This window comes from Myotis davidii, unplaced genomic scaffold, assembly GCF_000327345.1.
Source record: "Myotis davidii unplaced genomic scaffold, ASM32734v1 scaffold1306, whole genome shotgun sequence".
Lineage (NCBI taxonomy): Eukaryota > Metazoa > Chordata > Mammalia > Chiroptera > Vespertilionidae > Myotis > Myotis davidii.
This window is the reverse complement of record NW_006297139.1, coordinates 85,966-93,360: the sequence shown is the minus strand read 5'-3', so window position 1 is coordinate 93,360 and position 7,395 is coordinate 85,966. Positions and strand designations below refer to the sequence as shown.

General features: G+C 37.6%; 1 protein-coding gene across 1 annotated transcript in view; it reads left to right on the top strand.

Moving 5' to 3' along the window:
• CHRDL1 (chordin-like 1) overlaps positions 1–7,395 on the top strand; it is a 187,518-nt gene that overhangs the window by 149,230 nt on the left and 30,893 nt on the right.

Genomic DNA, 7,395 nt, shown 5'->3' with positions numbered 1-7,395 from the left:
CAATGTGGACACAGGCAGTCTGACTCTGGGCTATTCTCTTAGCCATTACACTATACTGCCTCTAAACTTGGGGATGTAAAAGAACTTTGGGAATTCTGTTAACTGAGAGGCTACTGGGAGCAACAGTTTGTGATGACTCTGCTCCCAGGGGTCAGATATGGTACACTTCCAGCTCTTCTCTTTGGGACTACCATGGGATGCAAATACCCCATTTCTAACAATAAACTTGGATCTATTTAGTCACATATCCATTGAAAGAGCAGCATGGGTCATGAGCACAATATAGTTAATAGTTTCTTTATCCCCTCTCCCCTGCTCTTTTCCTGCAAACACATATACTTTCACAATGCATTTTTAAGTACATATTTCTAATTTTTTTGGATACATGCTTTTGTACTCTTTTTTTAAATTTGGCTTGCTACTGTTGGCAGGAACTTCTCCCCTGTCTGTGTTTTAGTATTTCTCAAGCAGATATTATTTTAAAAATACTAAGACAGCCCAAACAAAAACTAAATGTCCACTGGAGGACTTCTTACAATACCTCATTATTGTAGCTCAAATGTCTACCAATGGAGAATCCTTATACCAGTGTTTTTTAGAGCTTTCTTTGGATTTCATCACACTTGTCTCTCTTTCAACAGAATTTGTAGAATTAGATGTTTCACAGAGCCCTCCTCCAGAGAGCTTTTAATTTCCTCTTTAATTTCCAGCTTGGGTACTGAGTACTAGCTATAACATGGCCCAGCACAGAACCTGGTGGAGATTTTGTGATCAGTTTCTTCTTCTGTGCTCTCTCTCTCAATTTCCCTCAAAAGCCCTTTAACCATTTTCCCTGATTCTTCTGATTTCAAAGTGTTTCTCTAAAAATACAGAGATCATTTTACCTTTTCACAGAGATCACCTCCCTATCTCTGGGATTCATTTAATTTCTATTTGCTTTATGATTAGTGTGACCATATAATTTATCATCCAAACCAAGACACTTTTGAAAGTGGGAGAGTCAATCCTAATAATTATGCCTGCCAAAAACACAGGCATAAGACTAAGTTCGCCCAAATACATTGGGATCTATGGGTGGCACCCTGTTAACGATGTTGTGTGTGGTTCAGAAGAGGCCGCATGCCAGCATAGTTTTGCTGTCTGAAGATTATCTTCATGAGTATCTCATAATCTCATTGTCTTTTTTTAAAATTTTGTTTTATTGCTTAAAGTATTACAAAGAGTATTACATATGTTTCCTTTTTATTTTCTCCCCTTGGCCTTCCCTCGGCCTCCCTTATCCCCCAGTGTCTTGTGTTCATTGGTTATGCTTATATGCATGCATACAAGTCCTTCGGTTGATCTCTTCCCCGCCGCAACCCTTCCCGGCCTTCCCGCTGTAGTTTGACAGTCTGTTCGATGTTGCTCTGCCTCTGTATCTATTTTTGTTCATCAGTTTATAATGGTCTTAATTATCCAAAAATAAGTGATATCATGTGGTATTTTTCTTTCATTGACTGGCTTATTTCACTTAGCATAATGTTCATTGTCTTTTTGAGAGGACAGGGTTTACTTCTGTGACCTGCTCAAACCACCCAAAGATTAATGGAAGCAATGGGAATTAATAATCTTAATTTTAGTCTAGCTCCTGACCATTTTCAAATACTTGTTCTCCCATTACCAGAAAGCCAAGCCACTCCAGCTCCATAGGGTACCACCCAGAGTATAATTGAGGTTTAAATAAACAACATATGTGGCTTTTAAGGTTAAATGAATATTGTTTGACATACAGTACAGGAAAGTTGTTTTTCATTTTGGTTTAAAAATTGGTTAAAATTACATCGTTGCTTCTTGGAATTAACTAAAATTCATCTGTCTACATTAGAATCATTGTGTGTTTTTTTAAACTTTGGCTGAAAAAAAGAGAATCTCTCTCACTCTAGATAATTTATCCAGTGAATCAGGAAAAATAATGCAATGGAACAGGTTTTTTAGGCAATCATTGACTACTTTTTTTCTTTTATATATTTGTCTCTTAAATATATAATAGGTATAAACATTGAAGATTCTAAATGGACAAATTTATTTTCAGCTGTCTAACAGAACCTGCCCAGATCTAGAGAACCACTTATCGTTGTACAAAATGTGAACATCTAAGAAGATAATTTCATTTTAACTATGGTTCATATTAAATAGAACAACTAAACTATTGAAACCTTTAGCAGCTACTTATAGAACATTCCAGCTTAAAGAATGAGATTTTGATGACTTTAAAAGCTCAAAGGCAACAAACATACTAGAAGTTCCTACTTGAAAATATATATATACGGAAGTAATTGCTCCAGTCATTTTTAACAAAGTGAAATTTTCCAATTTAGGTACACATACCTGTCTGCAAAAACTTAAGTTATTGTGATGCATTCATCTGAACTTGTGTTACAGGGTACTAATAGTTGATTCCTATGCCTGATACCTACTTGCCTCATTGTTTTGCCATGTTACGTCATTTAACAGAGACTGTATGCTTCTATATTGCTTTGAGATTCTGACTGATTATAAGTATGGTGGACCTGGACAGTATCATGCTAAGTGAAATAAGCCATTTAGAGAAAGACAAATATCACATGATCTCACTTATATTTGGAATCTAATGAACAAAATAAACTCATGAACAAAATAGGTCCAGAAGTATAGATTCATGGAATGAATAGCAGATCTCATTTGGGGATGGGAGAGGGGCAGGAAGAGATTAACCAAAGAAGATATATGCATATATGCATAACCCTGGACATAGTCAATAGTATGGGGAAAGCTTGGGGTGGGGCGAGTGTTGGGTGGAGGGGGGCAAAAAGGGAGAAAATGGGAGGCATCTGTAATACTGTCAGTAATAAAAAATAAGTAAAAAATGTGTGAAAGACTATTTAAAAGCCCCTTAAGAATGTAGGGTCTAAATGGAGTAAACCGAACTTCTTAGAAGGCCATGCTGAGTAAATATTTCATGTCAATATCAATAATTAAATCTACATTTTTAAAAGGGCATTTGATGAGGACAGCTTTTGATCATTTTTCTTTTGTAATTTGTTCTCCTTTAGATATTTAGATTAGTCTTGAAATCATATCCTATGGCTTTTACATATTGTTTTGATATTTGCCAGTGAACTTTGTATGGTTTCATGTATTCTCTCTAAACCCATATTTTTGTTTTGCCCAGAACATAGCTTAGACTCACAGCGGTTCTCAACCTGTGGGTCGCGACCATCGGAAAACACATATAGCATATCAGATATTTACATTATGATTCATAACAGTAGCAAAATTACAGTTATGAAGTAGCAATGAAAATAATTTTATGGTTGGGGATCACCACAACATGAGGAACTGTATTAAAGGGTCACGGCATTAGGAAGGTTGAGAACCTCTTACTAAACCTTAGAGCCACCACTGCCAGCTATAAGAGAATAAGTATATCCATAATCACCCCTCCCCTCAGTCACTGACAAAGGCAGTTCCATTTCCCAGCTCTCCAGATTTGCAACCGTAGAATTATTTTATACTCTTTTCTCCTCCATTAACTTATCTTCCACTGGGTATTTTAATTTTCTTTTAAAGTGTAGCAGTGTGTGGTGGGAATGCAGACTGGTGCAGCCACTATGGAAGACAGTATGGAGTTTCCTCAAAAAACTGAAAATGGAACTCCCATTTGACCCCATGACCCCACTTCGAGGAATATATCCCAAGAAAACAGAAACACCAATCAGAAAGGATATATGCACCCCTATGTAAACTACAGCAGGAACTCTGGGGAGGGTTGGGGGGCAGGAGGGGAGGGTAAGAGATCAACTGAAGGACTTGTATGCATGCATATAAGCATAACCAATGGACATAAGACACTGGGGGGTAAGGGAGGCCAGGGGATTGTCAAGGGAGGGAAAAAAAGGAGACATATGTAATACTCTTTGTAATACTTTAAGCAATAAAACAATTAAACAGTAAAAAATAAACTGTAGCAGTGTGATTTACCCCTTCTTTTCCATTATTTTATAGATTCTCATGACCTATCACATATTGTTAAAACAACCTCTTGGTTGGCCTCCCAATTCCAGTAGAATCTTAACTAGTCAGTGCTCAGTGCCATGATACACTTCCACAAATACCTTTTTTAACCATAAGAACCTTTGCATAAATATTGGTGACAGGACCAAATGTTAGGGGCAATCAGGCCAGTATGCAGCCTCTTTTTTGAAGTTCATACAGCAATGATTGACCACCGATATTTATCTTAACAACCTTTACTTCTCCCTTCCTCCCTTCGTCTCCCTTCCTCTCTCCTTCTCTCCTTCTTCTTTCATCCTCTTTCTCCCATTTTCTCTTTCCACCAGCCCCATTTCTCTGGTTTCACATTACAAGTTTCTATTCAAGCCACACTTTCCTTGCCATCACCAGTGTCTGACTTGCTAATTCAAAGCTCTGGTCCTTTGCAAATGCCATTTCTTTAGGTTAAGATACCTCAGCCCACATCACTGACTTAAAAATTCTTTAGGGAAGCTTTTTTAAAATTTTATTTTGTTGTTTAAAGTATTACACATAGTAATACATATATCTCCTTTGCTTTCTTTGATTGCATCTGACTGCTCACTTCACCCATTCAATATTTCCTAAGCACATACATTCCATTTATATATACAGTTGTTACTCTGTGGGTATGTTTTAGGTTATTTCCTCTATTGATTTCCTGTCACTTCCAAACAGATTTCAAATATATTGAGGGCAAAGGCCCAGCCTGATTTTTCTTCTCCTTCTGCCTTATTATGAGGCTCTCCACCCAGGAAGCTTTCAATGCATATGAACTGACTTTTGGGCATTATTTTCTAGACATAAACAAAGGTGAAATCTTCATCACTGTTACAGGGTCAGTCGAGGTTTCCACATAGTTTGCATGTAGACTTTGTCTACCATCTTTACTCAGATATGGAATAACAAGAAAGAGGTGAGTATACTATTGGTGAAGCACTTAATTCGGTATTTGTAACTGCAGTTCAATTCAGTACATAAATAGTGCATGATGGGTACCCAGGAAAATGTTAAGTGTCCAGCCCAGTTATTCTCAAATTCTTGAATGCATCATAATCCTCAGATGGACTTGTCAAAACCCAGATCACTGATCCCCCATACTGCAGAGTTTCTAACTTTGTAGTTCTGGGCTGGGTTCTACAATTTTGCATCTCTAGCAAATATCCAGGTAATGCTGGTGCTGCTGATGCAGATACCACACTTGGAGAACTAGTGATCTAGGCAGTACAGAGTGGGGTCTAAGACATGGTCTCTGGTTTCAAGGGATTTACAGTCTTTTCAGGGTGGTAAGCCAGGTGCAGGAAACATTTTATAGCAGAAAATATTATAAAACTAGAGGCCCAGTGCACAAATTTCGTGCATGGGGTGGAGGGTCCCCTCAGCCCAGCCTGCACCCTCTCCAATCCTGGACCCCATGAGGATCAGGCCAAAACTGGCAGTTGGACAGCCCTCTCACAATCCTGGACCACTGGCTTCTAATTGCTTACCTGCCTGCCTGCCTGGTCGCCCTTAACTGTCCACCCTACTGGCCTGGTCACCCCTTACTGCCCCCCTGCTGGCCTGGTTGCCCCTCATGGCCCCCCTGCTGACCTGGTCGCCCCACTCAGCCTGCTGTTCAGTCATTTGGTAGTCCCTCACTAACCCCACTGCTGGCCTAGTCATAAGCAGTCACCTTGTGAGGGCATGAGGGTTAATTTGCATATTACCTCTTTATTATATAGGATATTTTAGTATTATTCATTCATTAAATATTGAATGAGTAGTAACTATGTGCCCAGCACTGTTCTAGGCACTGGGGTTACAACAGTGAACATAATAAATAAAAATCCTTGTTCTCATTTGAAGCCTAAGCTCATAAGATAATCCTAATGGGAGAAAGCAGACAATAAATAAAATACATAAAATGTAAGATAATTTAAGTGCTAAGAACAAAAAGCAAAGCTAGGGAATAAGAAATATCAGAAGGGTTTGAAATTTTAGGTGTACAGAGAAGCCCTTCCAATTCCATTATTTGACAGGTATTTATTGAGTGAACACTATGTGTCAGGCATTGCTATAGATGGTGGTGATATAGCCATAAATAACACAATTAATAAGCCCTGCCCATATGTAAGGAACAGACTTATTTGAGAGCCGGAAAATTTTGGGTTTTAGTGTTAACTATCACGAACTCATGTGACTGTGAATGGCTAATGCTCCTCCTCTCTGAGCATTGGTTTCTTCATCTGTTAAATGGAGCAGTTGGACAAAGTTATTCTTGAACTCCTATACATCTCTCAGGCTATAAGATGCTAAGTACTTTAGGCAATTGGAAATATGTAAGAGTGCTTGAAGAAGACTTTGTAGAGGAAGAAAAACTTAATGGTTTCCATAGGCATAGGGGAGCAATAGGGTTTGTGAGGTGGGAAGAAAATTTCAGAAGAATAACATGAGCAAAAGCATAGAAGTAAGAATGGGAGCTACATGTTCAACAAAAAGCAAGGAGGTCAAAGGGTAGCTGAGATAGTTGGGTGGGAGGTGAGTGCTCAGTAAAGATGAGGTCCTTGCTAATTATAGAGCATCTTGAATGGGAACCCACTGAGGTTTTTGATCTGGAAATGTTACAATTATATAGTCAAAGTGGGTGTTTCAAGAAGATTAGAACAGCAACCAGTTAAATGTTCAAAATTTATAATTGTTTTTTCCATAAGATAATCTCTGAATCATGAAGAGTTAAAGTCATAATTTGTTATGTCACTGACTGATTATACTATTGCTATCAAATTAATTTTAAGGTCTTTTTCAAGCCCTAAAAGCCAATAACATTATATAATTTTCCCTCAAGAGTGTTACTATATGCTTAAACCAGACACATATTACTATTTAGGCTTAGGATTTGAAAGTTTAAGAGATGAATTGAAATAGAAAATTCTTAATGTTTATATTCTTTTGTATTTTTTGCTATCCCAATGAAATATATGGTTGATTTGTTATTGGGTTTGTCCTCAGACAGATATATAGATAATACATACATATAATAAATATGTATGTATTAATCTACACACAAACACACACACACACACACACACACACACAAATAATGCTCACTGAGTGGTGCAAACATCTCTAAGACCAAGCTTCTTCCATCTGCTTGCTTGGTCATAGGTAACACAGGTAATATTCTTGGGAATTGTCTTCTAGTTGTTTTGTTTTTGTTTTTGTTTTTGTTTTAATATATTTTATTGATTTTTTAGAGCAGGAGAAAGAAACTTTACCCTCAAGGCTTGTTTGCCTGGTCTAATAATCAAAACAAAATAAGATGGAATATCCAGGGGAAAAAAAATGACCAAATTTAACTACATACAT